At 48.8% G+C, this 15,687-nt stretch overlaps 1 protein-coding gene across 1 annotated transcript in view; it reads right to left on the reverse strand.

Moving 5' to 3' along the window:
• Positions 1-15,687, reverse strand: part of ANKHD1 (ankyrin repeat and KH domain containing 1) — a 1,380,661-nt gene that overhangs the window by 1,215,028 nt on the left and 149,946 nt on the right. The gene's annotated exons all lie outside the window — the stretch shown is intronic.

Consider the following 15,687-nt stretch of genomic DNA (forward strand, 5'->3'; position numbering starts at 1 on the left):
CCAAGAATAAGGTAACCAGCAAATTTCAGGACCTGGGATTAATTCTAGCGAAACAAGACATTACAAGTAATTGGAAGGTAAGGGGAGGACCAAACAGGTAGATGGAGGAGGGAATTTGTTCGTTGGGCAGGTTGCAAGGGAACGACGCAACTACGAGAAGCCGGACGCAATGGGAGCGAAAAGACTGATGCAGGAAGGGCTGATGATGCAACTAAAGCAGCTTAATGATATATCAAAAGAAGGCAACCAGGATTGAATACAGACTGATGATTAGACACACACAGAGACAGGTGCAGGGATATAAGGGAAGGATGAGGGTCACCTACTGACAAAGTTTGAACATGGAACTTGGGGGCTACGACAAATGGATAGCAGTTTCTGGAAAGCGGCCCGGAGAAGAACGCTTGTACAGATTAGTTCTAGACACGCCTGCGGGAAGGGGGGGTAAGGGGGGGAGGGAGTCGGGTTGTCATTTAGCAGAGTGCGGAGCGGAATTAATATTTGCGTCAATGCTTGACATGTAATTTGAAACTGCCTGATATGAAAGCTCTTGGGGACAAATTAAGTGTGTATGGATGCCAATATCGTAACACAGTGATATATATGTTAAGAAAATGGTCAGTATTGTCTACACATCAATGCAAATATGTGCAATGTACGAATGCATATATCGAAAATGCCTAATAAAGTTTGTTTACAAAAAAAAGGAGTCTGTCTTCTAGCAAAAAAGAAACTCTGCATCAAAAGACATATCCATTAGGGCAGTTTGGATATCTAAGAAAATCCACCGGAGGGCACGAAACCATGACTGCGTAGGGTGACAGCTGTAGCCTCCGACCAGGCCATCATGTTGAACAAGTATTGAACAAATATTGTCACACTTGACCATTTGCTTTGAAGCATCTAGGCTGCCTTTCACCAATTACGATATAGGAACTTTCTTGGGATCTGGGATGTTAACCACAACCATTTCGCACAATGCACAAATGTATCCTAGGAGGCACAAGGCGTTAGTGTGGGGAGCCAGACCACCTGCAGTGAAGTCTCTGTACCCCATTGAGTAAAATAGTTTGAACTCATGGTACGGTGGTGGCATAGGGATAGTGTTGGCGTTTAATTTTGCAGAAGTTGCTTGAACCACCAAATGATCCAGAGAATGAAGAGTCAACAAGAAATTTAAATCAGATGCGCAGAAGCCTTTGATCCTTTATTTATTTATTTAATTGAGGCGCTTTATATAGCACAAACATGACCCATCAGGGTATCAGAGCGCTGTACAAATAGCAGACAAGTAATACATATAGAGTAATAAAACAATCAGGAATAAGCAAGCAACAAAACAAATGCTATGTAACAATCGGTTAGGTAGATTCAGGACACGGAGGGGTCTACATGAAAATAGTCCAGCTGAGTTCATCAGGGTTATTATTGAAGGAATTTGTTTATCAGAAGCCCTTTCACTTGAAAGAAGTCGTAAAGGGGTTTGACACGATTATGAGCGGCAGTGCATTCCATATTCATGGGGTTAAACCAGAGAAGGTTGAGGGTTTCTTTTTGTGAGCTTCCGCGGTTTCAGAATAGAGAGTTTCCGCTTAAGAAACTACTACCACCAGGCAGCTCCAGTTTATTGGTCATGTAAACGGGAGTATTATGGTGAAGGGCCTTGTGTGTAAACACGCTATTTTCCCTTGGTTCCTTGCTTCATACAGGAGCCAATTTAGAAGTTTTAGGTTTGGAGTGATGTGATCAATTTTTCTGGATCCCGTGACAAGCCTAACCGCTGAGTTCAGCACGGCCCTTAGTGGTGGACAGCCTTGCTTTGGGTAGACCTACAAGAGTAGCACTCCCGTAATCTAATCTGTCGAGGACTAGGGATTGGACTGCCAACTGAAAGTTATCAGGGGGCAAGAAAGGTTTGTTTGGTTTGCTTGATTTTCCTTAAACTGTTCAGTTGGTAGTTGCCTCCCCTGGTGGTTGCACTGATACGATCTTGCATATTCAGGTATTTATCCAAAATAACCCAGTGATTTAGTACAGCAAATGATGTTGGGGGTGCGATTGAGAGCTATAAATTGTTTGAGCCATTCTTTTATAGAGGGAGAGTAATTGCGGGGGGAATTCTGTTTTGAGTGCGTTGAGCGTAAGGTGGTTGCAGGTTAACCATTATTGGGTTTTCAGCAGGATGCAGTTGAGAGCATTAACATACTCAGGTGATGAAATATAATTGTGTATCATCAGCATACAAGTAGTAATGAACTTTCAAGTGCTTTATCATTTCGGTGAGAATTTCCATGTATAGATTGAATAACGTGGGTGAGAGCATGGATCCTAGCGGCACTCTAATCGAGATCGGAGTTATGTCGGAGAGTGTGTCATGGAATTATTCTTCAAGCTCTGCTATGTATGAACGAAGAAAACCAGCTCAAGATGGGCCCTGATAACCCCATCCTTGACTCCAGAAAGTCAATCAGGCCATCATGTTTGACCGCAAAAGAACGCAGAGGAGAGACCAAGCAGTATAAGCAGGCACAATTTGTTCCGATCAAGCAATCTCTGGGCATTAACTACAATGTAGGTTAGAGCGGTTTTGTTGCTACGTCCCGCTCTGCAGCCCAATTGGCAGTGGTCAAGGAGCAATCTACCTGTAAACTGCTGGGCTCGAAAAGTGTTTATCCCAAATAGCCATACCCAGTTTTAGTATGGCTCCGGCACTTTTTAAGATGGCTGGAGGATTACCATAAGAATGCTGAATTTGGGGTTCACAGGCAATACACACCTCCAATGTCTCAACATAACAGCTGTCACAGAACAAAATTCCTCAAAAAGAGGGCCCAAAGGATACGTGATATACCCTTTAGGGGACATATGAAATAAAAGCCATTGGCATTTAAAAGATCCAAGTAGAACCAAGTCATCTGTATGATAACAATGGAGGAAGTTAACAGCATCCAAATAAGCTTCCTTGAGCAGATAAAATCCTAGTTGTGCATGTTCTGAGTGTCTGAATCTAAGCTTAAGAGTTCTTCAGTGCTTGTGAATGTGTGGGAAGAGGGTCAGCAACAGGCTGATCCTCAATGAAAGCTCTCACCTTCTCTCAGGCCATGCAAAAGATTTCCTCGGACTCTGAGGTGACAAAGACACTCATAGCAGGGAACTTGGATAGGGCTGGCTTCTTTGAGCTCTATCCTGGGGAGGTGCAGAGTTGGGCTACGTCCGTGATGAAGGTGCCAGAATTTCTAATCCTGAAGAGTCTTGCCCATCTTTGGGAGCCAGAAAGGGAAGCTTATTAGGAACTGGAATGGACTTCAGGGAACAAGAAGCGATTATTATTGTATGATACCACCACCTCTCAAAGGACCGCTTTTTAAAATGGTAATTTCTTATTTTTGTAGGAGAATCCTTTGGAAGATTGCTCCCTTTTAGGAAGCTTACACGAATGGAGTGGGACAGTCTGGAAGTCGGTTTACAAGCTAGCGCCAATAAAAAACTCAATTCCTGCTCCTTGGTGGCTTTTGGCTGCATAGAGTTGGGGGTGGAGGGCAATTGTGGTCAGTTCACAGGCACCATCACAGGGAGATGTTGTGGGGAAATATGACAAAGATATCTTTTTCAGACAACATTGACAGGTTTTGAACCCGGGGACCTAAGGAGGTAACATCTATTGAAGTAGCCTCGTTAACACAAAGTAATTCAGTTGAAAGAGACCAGAAGCTCTGGAATTGCATCAGAAAGGCACAGAAAACAGGAACAGACACCAGCACACCAAATGGTGCCAATTAAAAGCTAATGTGATCACGTCCTAGGTGAGCAGAGCAGTAACCAGAGTTACATGGTGGCCCCACATGGAGCTGGACAGCTATTTTTGAGGAAAGTTTTCCAGATACAGCCTTGGACCAAGGTGAATAATCTGGAGGAAGAACAGGCCTCGAAAAATCAGAAGGAGTAGTTTCTTACCTGTAACTCCAGTTCTGTAGTCGGGGTATCTCTGTTATAGTCATAATCTAGTGAATAGTCCCGCCCATGTGCGTGGACCCCAGAGCAATCAAAAATAATCTCTTAAACTGTCTTCATTGCAGTCCTGCATAGACACTTAAGAGAAAATTAAAGACAATAATGCAGCCTGTACCTACAAGGCTACACTGTCCAGGTCTTCAGCTAGAAATGCCAAGGATATAACACCAATAACACATTTAATACAATTTGTCAAGTTTCACTCAGAGAAACTTTCCTCCCCTCACCAAATCCTTGGAATGATAGAGAGGAAGGAATGGACAGACAAGCCTCCATAGGCTGCCATTATGTGTCTGGAAAAGGGATACCGTGCCTTTAAGGAACTCTCTAGAGACCCTCGGTACCCCAGCATGCACAGCCCCTTCCTGTTACTTTCAGTTCTTTTTGAAGGGGCATAAAGCAAGGCCTGTAGCATACATCACAGTACCATTACCGGGGAAGAGGGCGGGCACTTATGACTATAACAGAGATACCCCTACTACAGAACTGGAGTTACAGGTAAGAAACTACGCCTTCTGTAGTAGGGGATCTCTGTGTATATAGCAAAGGAGGGGTGGAGACGGATCAGATGTTGATCCTAGGGCTCAGATTACCACTCCAAAGAAAGAGAGGAATGGAAGGTCCAGCCAGAGTCAGAGCCCCAAGGAACAGTGACTAACAAAAACGGACTTGGCTGTTCCTGGAGAGAAAGGAAGGTACGGTCAAGAAAGGGGGGAAAAAAATGAGGGTGTGCTCAGTGGAGGGCTACCCTGGGTATCCAATTTGTTGGAATTAATGGCCTCATACACTCTTGCGAGTGTCATGCTTCATCATTGGCGGTTGCTCCTCGTAGGGCAGGCGGTGCAATGCCCTACGGGCTCACCTCTAGGAGAGGCTCTTTATCGGAGATCTTTTTTCCAACGGCCTGTGGGTGAAGTGCAAGTGAGGGGCCAGGAAGAGAATGGATAGTGTAGGTGAGTGAATTAAAATATAGCACAAGGTACTGGAGATCAATTTATTCTGGTGGTCCCCTGCTATACATAAAAGCAGTGGGTAGCCTATGATCGCAAGAAATTAGGATTCCGTATCACGATCTAGGACTACAATTCGTATCATGAGGTCGACATGTTTCTCGCTTATGCACTCTGGCTGCTATTCTTCAGGACCTAGTAATTTACATCTATCACAAGGGAATGACCTAGTAAAGTGTCAACCAATAATACAGTTTACTACCTGTTGTACTACCTGAATTGGACTGCTCTTGCCTACAGGTCAAGGAGTATGGGTGTCAACAGTACCCGGTAGGTGTGACATCAAGGGGGAGAACCAAAAGAGGTTTAATGGTTCTCGAGGCCTTGGTCAACTCTGTTGTGCCTACCCATCGCTACCGTCCCGGTCATAGGCCTTGGTCAACTCTGTTGTGCCTACCCATCGCTACCGGGACGGTAGCGATGGGTAGGCACAACAGAGTTGACCAAGGCCTCGAGATTCAGGAAGATTCAAGTGGCCATATTTCACTATCTCAGGAGCCATGCAGCCAAACTCGACGATGAGAGGTTGGGGTGCACCATCTGACCCCCGGACTTCGTGAGAAGGTCCGACAGACACGACAGCTGCCGGTGAGATTGGATCGACCGCTGAAGCAGGTCCGTGAACATCCACTGCCTGGGCCATTCCGGCGCGTCCGGGATTGGGCCAGCTTGATGAGCACCGCCGGAATCAGGGGATTGGGTGGAAAAGCGTACAGAAAGCTGTTCGACCAGCTGATCCATAACGCTTTCCCCAGAGTCCCCGGCTGGTAATACCTCAAGGCGAAGTCGCGGCATTTGCTGTTTTCGGCGGTGGCGAATAGATCCACTTCTGGAGTGCCCCACATGGTGAAGATTTCGTCGAGCACCTCGTCGTTTATGACCCACTCGTGGTTTTCGTGAAGCAACCTGCTGAGTGCGTCCGCCTGAACATTCTGCAACCTGGCAGATGGGTCGCCGTTATAGTCAGTCCTCTGGCTAGCAGCCAGTGCCAGATCGCCTGCGCTTCCGGTGACAGTGCGCGATCGAGCCCCCCTGCTCGTGTTCGGGTAAGCAAGCTAAGCAAGGAGTTGGTCTGGAAGGACAGATGAAAGGCCTTCAGTGCCAAGTGAACAGTTCCGAGTTCCAGGAAATTGATGTGATACGTGGACTCTGTCGGAGACCACGTTCCCTGGATCTGTAGATGGTCTGAATGCGCTCCCCAGCCCAGGAGACGCATCCGTAACGATAGTCTGAGTCGGGATGTCCTTGTGGAAAGGAACCCCTCAGAGGAGATTCTCTGCTGAGCACCACCATCTCAGGGACTATTGGGCGTGAAGAGACAACTGAATCCCGTCGTCCCAACACCCTTTCCTCTAGTCCCACTGGTCCTCCAAACATTCCTGCAGCGGCCTCATGTGTAGGCGTGCGTGCGGAGTGAGGAAGATACAAGAGGCCATCGATCCCAGTAGAGAAGACACCGTCCTCACTATTGTAGATGGAGCAGCTATGAGAGCCTGAGCCTTCCGTAGGATGGATAAGCGTCTCTCCTCCGAAGGAGACACGCGTGCCGACAGCATATTGATGGAGGCTCCCAAGTACTGCAGGCACAGCACAGGAATCGGGACAGACTTGGACAGATTTATGTGCAACCCCAGACGGTTCAAAAGGACGGCCGTCCTGTTGAAGTGCAATTGCGCTTCCTGGAAGGTGGAGGCCTTGATCAACCAATTGTCCAGGTACGGGTAGACAAACACCTTGTTCTCTCTCAGGTGCGCTGCTACCACAGCCATGCATTTCGAAAAAGTCCAGGGTGCCGACTTCAGTCCAAACGGTAGTACGGTGTACTGATAGTGGTTGGTGCCGACGAGGAAGCGCAGGAACTTCCGATGTTTCCGTGCAATGGGCACATGGAAGTACGCATCTTGCAGATCTATCGCGCACAGCGAGTCTCCTCTCTGCAGCCGAGGATAAATCTGGTGCAAAGACAGCATGCGAAACTTCTCCCTGCGAATCAACTTGTTTGCTTGTCGCAAATCCAGAATGGGTCTGAACTCGTTCTAGTTCTTCTTCCGTACTAGGAAGAAGTGAGAGTAAAGACCCTTTCCCCTTTGAAACAGACGGACGTCTATCGCCCTTTTTCTTAAAAGGGTATCGGCCTCCGCCTGGAGCTCGCGCAGTTGGAACTGCGAGCCGACCGGTGGAATTGCTGGAGGCGGGCTGGTGAAACGAAGACTGTATCCATTGCAAACAATATTCAGCACCCACTTGTCCTGAGTAATGTTTCCCCACTCTGCCAGGTAATGTTGAATGCTTCCCCCCACCGGAGCGGGTAACGTTTGAGGGGGAAGAAGCCCCTCAGGGTCTAGACCAGCCGGGCCTTTGATCGCAGAGGAAGACTGTTGACCACCTCGGCCCCTCTGGCGCTTTTGGAACGGTTTCCGCTGGAACTGCTGCTGCTGCTGTTGTTGTTGCTGTCCAGCCTGTCGACCTTGCGCCTTGCGCCCTGTACCACCTATGGAACGGGTGGAAGGTATTTTTCTGTTCCTTAGGCTTTTCCAACCCGACAGCCGTCATGGTTTCCGCCTCCGCCTTCATCCAGGCCATCTCGTCGTCCGCATGTTTCCCGAAGAGGGTCTCGCCCGAAAATGGTAGGTTAGCAACTCTGCTGCGCCTCGGGCTTCAAGGATGTAAGACGCAGCCAGGCGTGGCGCCACAGGTTGACCCCATGGCAGTACCCGTGGGCTGCCAAGAGGGAAGAATCCGCAGCCGAACTTATCACCTAGTTGGAAACCAGCAGACCTTCAGCAAGGATCTCTTGGAAATCTTCCCTTTTTTCCCCGGAGAAGGTGTTTCGAAAACTGCTTGAGGGACTCACACAGAGCCCAATCGTAACATCCCAACAGGGCTGAGGCACTCGCGGCCTTCATCGATGTGGAGGCAGTCCCGTAAACCTTCCTGCCTGCCGAATCCATCCAGCGGCTCTCCTTGCCAGGAGGCACTGTCGATGATGGGGTGGTGGCGTGCTGTTTTCTTGCTGCTGTCACAATCACCGTGTCAGGCGTGGGATCCACCCGAAGAAATGCTGGGTCCGAGTCAGGAGCCTTATATTTCTTCTGCAGCCTTGAAGGTGCCGATCTCGTAGCCGCAGGAGTGAGGAACAACTCAACAGTGAGCGTGATGCCCAGCTTAGTCGCCCCTCGCAGCAACACGTCCTGAAAGGAGACTATGTCGTCTACTGGAGACACCCTCGTCCGAGGGAAGTCTGACAGGGTAGGTGAATAGTCCCTGACACTGGAGGAATCCGTGTAGCGGGACCTCGACCGGTCCCTCCAGTGGCGCCGTCTGGATCTTGTAGAAGAGCGACGGCGACTCCTGGATCTATCCCTCAGTCTGGAGCGAGATCTCGACCTCCGCGGCCTCGGACAGTCCACGGGCCGTAGCGAAGGGCGCTGTGGAGGCCTAAACGGAAGCCTAGGTTGCGGTGGCCCCGTAGGTGGCGTCGGGAGATGTGGTGACGAGACAGACCTCGGAGGAGGTGGTGGTGTAGGAGGCGGAGGACGATGGAGAGGAACGGGTGGCGGAAGAGGCGTCGGGTTACGTGGAGGAGGGTCCTTGGATAACGGAGGAGGTGTAGGTGACCTCGGCTTGGAGGGCGAATAAACTTGAGTGCTCCGAGCCCGGTGCCTCTTCTCTCTTTCTTTTCTTTCTTCGCCTGACCTGAAGGGGGGACCTAGAGGCCGTACCCCTGGTAGCCGAGCGATGGCGCCGCCGCGACCGTGGGCTTGTGGACATCGAGGAAGTCCTGGCCTTGGAACGCCTCCTGGAGGACGATGCTCTCCTCCTAGACGCTGAGCACCTTTTTGACGTCGACGAGCGGCGTCTCGACGTCGACGAGCGGCGTCTCGACGTCGACGAGCGGCGTCTCGACGTCGACGAGCGGCGTCTCGACGTCGACGAGCGGCGTCTCGACGTCGACGAGCGGCGTCTCGACGTCGACGAGCGCCTTCTCGACGTCGACGAGCGCCTTCTCGACGTCGACGAACGCCCTCGACGTCGACGAACGCCTTCTCGACGTCGACGAACGCCTTCTCGACGTCGACGAACGCCTTCTCGACGTCGACGAACGCCTTCTCGACGTCGACGAACGCCTTCTCGACGTCGACGAACGCCTTCTCGACGTCGACGAACGCCTTCTCGACGTCGACGAACGCCTTCTCGACGTCGACGAACGCCTTCGACGTCGACGAACGCCTTCGACGTCGACGAACGCCTTCTCGACGTCGACGAACGCCTTCGACGTCGACGAACGCCTTCGACGTCGATGATTATCTCCTTCCCGACATCGATCTCCTTCGACGTCGATGATTGCCTTCTCGACGCCGAACGTCGAGTCGACATCGATGGTGACGCTTCGACGTCGACCGCATACGCCTCCTAGAACCCTCTCGACGTTGATGATGAGTCGACAGCGTAGTCCTCGACATCGACCTCATCGGAGGTCTCGACATCAATCCCCTAGACGACGCTTCGACCCAGAGCCCTGGGGAGACGGGGAGCAGACCGTGGTCATTGCTCTTGACGCCGACGTCGACGGAGACCGGTGGCGTTTTCTGGCCTTCTCCTTACTGGGGTGCCCCCCAGAGGCGGCAGCACGGGCAGAGGAAGAAGCCCCTTCCTGCCCAGACCCACCTTGACCTTGCGGTCTTCTTTGCTCCAGTCCTTGGAGCCTGATCTTCTCTCGGTCCTTCAGGGTCCTACTGGAAAACTGCAGGCAGATTTCACAAGTCCCAGGAACATGAGAAGCAGGTAGACACAGGATACACACCCTGTGTGGATCAGATCTTGCCTTCTTCCTGGTACACTCTGGACATTTCTCAAATAAGGCAGGCATATTTGACAAAAAAGTGGCCAAAATCACCAGAAATGTGAAGAAGAAGCAAAACTACGTCGAGTGAACACACTAACACTTTAAATGTGCCAAAAAGTTAACAAAACACCCAAAAAGGGAGAGCTCAATGCTCCAGGGTCCTGCTAGCAGGAGCCGGAAAAAAGAACTGAAAGTAAAAGGAAGGGGCTGTGCATGCTGGGATACAGAGGGTCTCTAGAGAGTTCCTTAAAGGCACGGTATCCCTTTTCCAGACACATAATGGCGGCCTATGGAGGCTTGTCTGTACATTCCTTCCTCTCTATCATTCCAAGGATTTGGTGAGGGGAGGAAAGTTTCTCTATGAGTAAAACTTGACAAATTGTATTAAATGTGTTATTGGTGTTATATCCTTGGCATTTCTAGCTGAAGTACTGGACAGTGTAGCCTTGTAGGTACAGGCTGCATTATAGTCTTTAATTTTCTCTTAAGTGTCTATGCAGGACTGCAATGAAGACAGTTTAAGAGATTATTTTTGATTGTTCCGGGGTCCACGCACTTGGGTGGGACTAATCACTAGATTATGACTATACACAGAGATCCCCTACTACATAACAATTTTACCAGACCTGCAGGTCTAGTGACTTGAATAATCTACTGGACAGAACTGTAATGAGCTTGACCAAAAAAGCTATCTAGAACAGTATGATCCTAGGCAAATATTGTATTGCACAGGGTCACCTTTTTCTTCATTGCCACATATGTGCCTACCTTCAAAATATACGAGTTCAACATGTCTGCTGTATAAAAAACGGTTTGCTTACATCAGCTAAACATTTGCTCCATGTATAATAAAAATGTAGCCTAAATACATGGTTCACATGACACCTGATTTGCCTCTTAGTCCACGAAATAGAATTGTCATTGGGACGGGGGGGGGGGGAGAAGAGAGAAATGGGTTTATAGCAAATATTCATCATTTCAGATCACCAAGTAAAGTATTTGGATTCGTTTTGCTCATATTAAAATCCATCTCACTTTAGAATTTCAAAAACTGTGCTTTTCTAGCTAATTAAATATATTTTGAAACATGTGTACTGTTTATTTATAAGCTATTTAAATTATGTGCACTGTGAGAAGTTGGCCTGATGTGCAGTGCTCACTATTCTAGTGATCACTATATATCAGTCCAAACAACCCTTATTGATGATTGGTTGTAAGTCAACCTTATAGACCAGCTATCCTAGTAGCATGGATACGAGCAGTCTAAGGCTAAGACTCTAGAGGGCGTGTTAAGCCAGCTGTTTTACCATCACATTACCCCTTGAACACCCAGTGAAAGGACACCACACAAGTTGTTATGAAAATAAACAGTGTATTTATTTATAACAAGACTAGCCTGGCTCTTTATGAGACAGGGAGCTAAGCACACAACAAAACTCTTACGAAAATACTTTTAAGTTAGCACGTTACACAAATGCCCGAGGGGCACGAAGAACCATATACGCTAAAAGTGGAATGCGAATTACTAGCAGGTAAGTAACAGTTCTAATAGGCTTTGGAATCGCTAGGACTGGACTAGGGAATCGTTAGATTACTACTAGGGGACCCAGGGGGCTCGGGTGCAGAGTGTGCACTCTCACGCGGGATGCGGGACAAAGTCTATGGAAGCTAGAATTCACAAAGTTAGTGTTCACGGGCGAACCCGACCTGGTAGGGAGAAAACGACAGTGGATCCTGACCCTTGGATAGTGAGGCTATGCTGGGACACCGGAGTGCCGAAGTTACCTAGCCCAGGGGCTGCAGCTGCATAGGTCTGAAAAGACGTCGGGGATCTCGTTGCCGGACCAGGAGCCTGGAAGGAAGAAGTTGCTGGCAGGCGACCAGTGAAGAAAAGTTCGATGGATCCAAGCCTGGATCAAGGAAGAAGAAAACCTGAAAGCAGAGGGGACCAAGTTCTTGAATCACTAGCCAGTGATTAAGTGGGCACCAGGATGGCACCGGGCGAAGTCACCGCAGTCAGGTGAGTGGGCACTGCTGGGCTCTGCAGTCTCTCGGACCAGGAGGCGTTGTCGGCGACCAGGATGGAGGTGCGAGCTGTCCCACGAAGGTTGAAGTCGTCGGCGTCGAATTTACCCAGGAGTGGGCAACAAGCCTTGGCTAATTCAAGCCCACGCGGTGGACTCAAAATGGCGTCTTGAGTGGACCAGGAGGGTCCAGGGTGCTCCTCTTCTGGAAGGGAGCAAGGGCCAGTCTGGAGCAACCAGACCAGCAGCAGAAATGTCGTCGGGCGTCGTTCAGAAGGCCACAAGCCAACGGGCTAGTAGCCAAACAACGCGGTGAGCAGCAAAAAGCAGAAGGGCCCCACGCAGATCGTGGAGATGCTGGGAGGCTGCACTTCGGTGCTGGAGCTGCTCAGGGTCGGGGCTTCTCGGTCCCCAAAGCACTCACCAGGAATTCACTCGGCGGGCTTGCTGGAAAGAAGTCGTGCAGTCTTGAAGATGGCCGGTCCCTCGAGGTCTCGTCACACCCACGAATCTCAGCGTGACTGATGATGCAGGTAGAGGTCAGAGGTGCCAGGGAAGCCGGTTCTCGTCGAGCTGGGCAGTCGGATTCCGGAGGAAGGACTTGCAGCAGACCGCAGTGTTCTTAGATGGTGCCTGCGGATGCAGGGTGACTACTCCTTAGTCACAAGGGAGAAATCTTAGGAAGAAGTCTTGAGTTCCTTTCGCAGAAAGTAGTTTCAGGATTCAAAGATGATCTGATTTGGAAGGGGGCCAGTCTCTACCTTTATCCTGTAAAAAGGGGCTGGCACGCGACTAAGTCCTGCCCTATGGGTGGGACTGGGAGGGGGGTGGTTACACCCACTTCCTTGGCGGGCTTTTCCCCAGCACAGGGTCTGGAGTGACCCTGTAACTGGTTCCAGCCAGCCTATGCACAGTGAGCACCGGGGTGCCACGTGCAGTCACCTTCCTCTAAAGCCCTGCCTACCTACAATACACAAAACCCTGTCTGGGACGGTGCTGGCACCGCCCCTGGCAGGAAACCCTTTGTCCTTATCTCCTGCTCTGGGAGGACTCCCAGCAGCAGGAGGGCAGACTTGTGTCTCGGTGGCAGCATCCATTTTGTGGATGCTAAGGCTCTGTCTGACTTTTAACCGGGTTATAGGTTACAGGCATGTCGTGTCCCTCTAGAAGGGTGGAATGCTAACCCCGTCGCCAGAATTGGCGAGGGGTTAGTATTCCAATTCGTATGACACCTTACTCGACATGTTTTGATAAAGCGATACCAGAGTTGGCACATAACCGCGAGGATTATAATGCACTTAAGAGTATATGGTATGCGATATCATGGAAACGGCTAAGGGATGGATCCCGAAAGCCGCAGACAGGCTCAGCTCATGCTAGAGCACCATCTCACACGATTCCAAGCACTCTGCCTTCAGGATTGTTAAGGCCTGCTATAGGAGTGACTGATAGGAGATCTGTGTGTCCATTTTTAGGGTTAGATATAGGTATACTATATCTAAAGCAAAGGGTGAGTACACCACCTTGCCCCAGCTGTCGTGCAGCCAGTTGTGTCAGTTTTAGTTAGTCAATCCAGGGGTGGCATAATACATGCTTCAGCCCCTGGGAGACTTCTGGGTGCACCTCAGCCCTGGGTACAGGGACTTGGAGAGGGCCCAGTGCCAATTCAGTACCTGAGTACAATTTGGATAGAGAGAACAGCTAGGCTGTGGGTCTGATTAGCAGGCCCACAGCCAGGGAAAGTCGTAAACCAGTGCAGCAAAAAAAGCAAAAATCTGGGTGATCATAGGATTGCAGACCCTACTCTCCTACATGCACCCAACACAATTGCAAGACAGTGAAGTTTACAAAATCCTCTAACTTTTGCAGTCAGAAAAATAAAAGTAAAAACTCTCCAGCATAAAATAAGCAGGGATTTATCAAGGCGTGCTTGAGATTTCACCTCTGTCTTTAAATACACAGCAAATGTGACAAAATAAAAACAAGATTAAAAAGGCATCGTTATTGCTCATTCACTTTGTTAATGAGCAGAGCACACGTACTTTTTGCCAGCTCACCAGACAGGGCCAGTGGACCTTAAAAATAGCTCGACCTGATAAACTCAGGTGTTCTGCTCCTTTACCAAGTGAATGAACAATAAAGATAGATGCCTTTAAATCTTGTTTTTATCTTGTCGCATTTGGAGTCTTTAAAGACAGATCAAATGTCAGGCTAGGTGTTGACAAATCACTGCTAATTTTATGCTGGAAAGTGGTTATTACTGGTTTAATTGGCAGCACCGAGTCGCCCTAGTAGTGAGGGGGGGGTGGGGGGATGGGGGGGGGGGGGAGGGGGGAGGAAGGCCTCGGCACAGGAGAACTAGCTATAGGACGGTATGGAAGCGACAACATGTGCATTTTGACCTAGGCCTGGACAGACCCAGACCATCTGCCTTGTTTGTGCTGTGACTCCCCCCTGTGGAAAGCCCTCCGATCAGAGGGTCTGTCCACCCGCACACCCACACCTCCCCAAACTCCCCCTCGTTGCCCCTGCGATACCCGTGGGCTACCGATAGATCCGGAGATTGATGTTGCTTCGACAATGACCGGGTGAAACTACCCAGGTAGGCTAGGGGTAGAGAGTGAGTCCCCCCGTGTGGAGAGTAATGATATTGAAGACGTTTGTGAGGACTGGTTTAATGTTTTCTTTTTTCAAGTTATAGTTTAATTATTTATTAGAACATTGGAATGTGGAGCACTCTATTGAAGACAATGGAGTGCTCTGTCCTTCTACGGGCCAATAAATGCCCGCAAAGCAACATTCCAATGTTGTTTTCACGAAGGCCTCTCGGAGCCCGAGGGGATTTAAACCCCCTCGGACTTCGAGAGGCCTTTGTTTTGTTTGTTAGAACATTCTGCCCTCTAGTGACAGAATGTTTTCATAGCCTTATAGCCCTTCGTATCTGGGCTATACCGGCTATTAAAGTCCCACTGCCTTATTAAAGGCCCTCGCTGGAGCTGGCCTTTAATAGCCGGTATAGCTATAAGGCTATATTATGTAATGGCATGTGCATTTGGCTCCCATTGATAGGGTTTCGTAATGGTTTTCATCTATTGGTAACGGTCAGGCCTCAGGGACCATGAGTAGATGCAGTACAGATATGGTTAACTGTTAGAAGGGGTGGGTCGAGTTGCCCACGCATCGGAATGGAATATATGGGGTAGCATGAATGTTGGTCCACTGTAAAGATTGACTTTTTGCATATCCCCATAGGGTATGAACAGTAGCAGGTTGAGGGCCGATTGCCCGAACCGATATTCAACATACTAGAATTGTCAACTATCGCATCTTGAAGTTCTCCACATGAATGTTCTTTTATATGCTTATAAATGCCCAAAAAATATTTTCAAAAGAAAATGTTTTTTTCATTTTATTTTTATGACTGTAAAAGTTAGAGGATTTTGTGAACTGCACGGTCTTGCAGTTATGCTGTGCACAGTATTTAAACAGCTTGCAAATAAACAGTACAATTGTTTCAAAATATACTTAATTAGTTAGAAAAAAACTTTTTGAAATTCTAAAGTGAGATGGATTTTAATATGAGCAAAACAAATCGGAATACTTTACCTGGTGATGTGAAAAGAAATATTTGCTGAAGCCATACTTCCACACATTGGTATTTGTATCAGTAAAACTAGATGGTAGCGGGATAGTTTGTGGACTTTTAATTGGAAAATGCCAGTCTCTAAATGACAGCGTGTTATTGCATTATGCTTTAGTGATACACGTATTAAAAGAGAGACTTAAAATAGAAACT

This window comes from Lissotriton helveticus, chromosome 7 (assembly GCF_964261635.1).
Source record: "Lissotriton helveticus chromosome 7, aLisHel1.1, whole genome shotgun sequence".
NCBI lineage: Eukaryota > Metazoa > Chordata > Amphibia > Caudata > Salamandridae > Lissotriton > Lissotriton helveticus.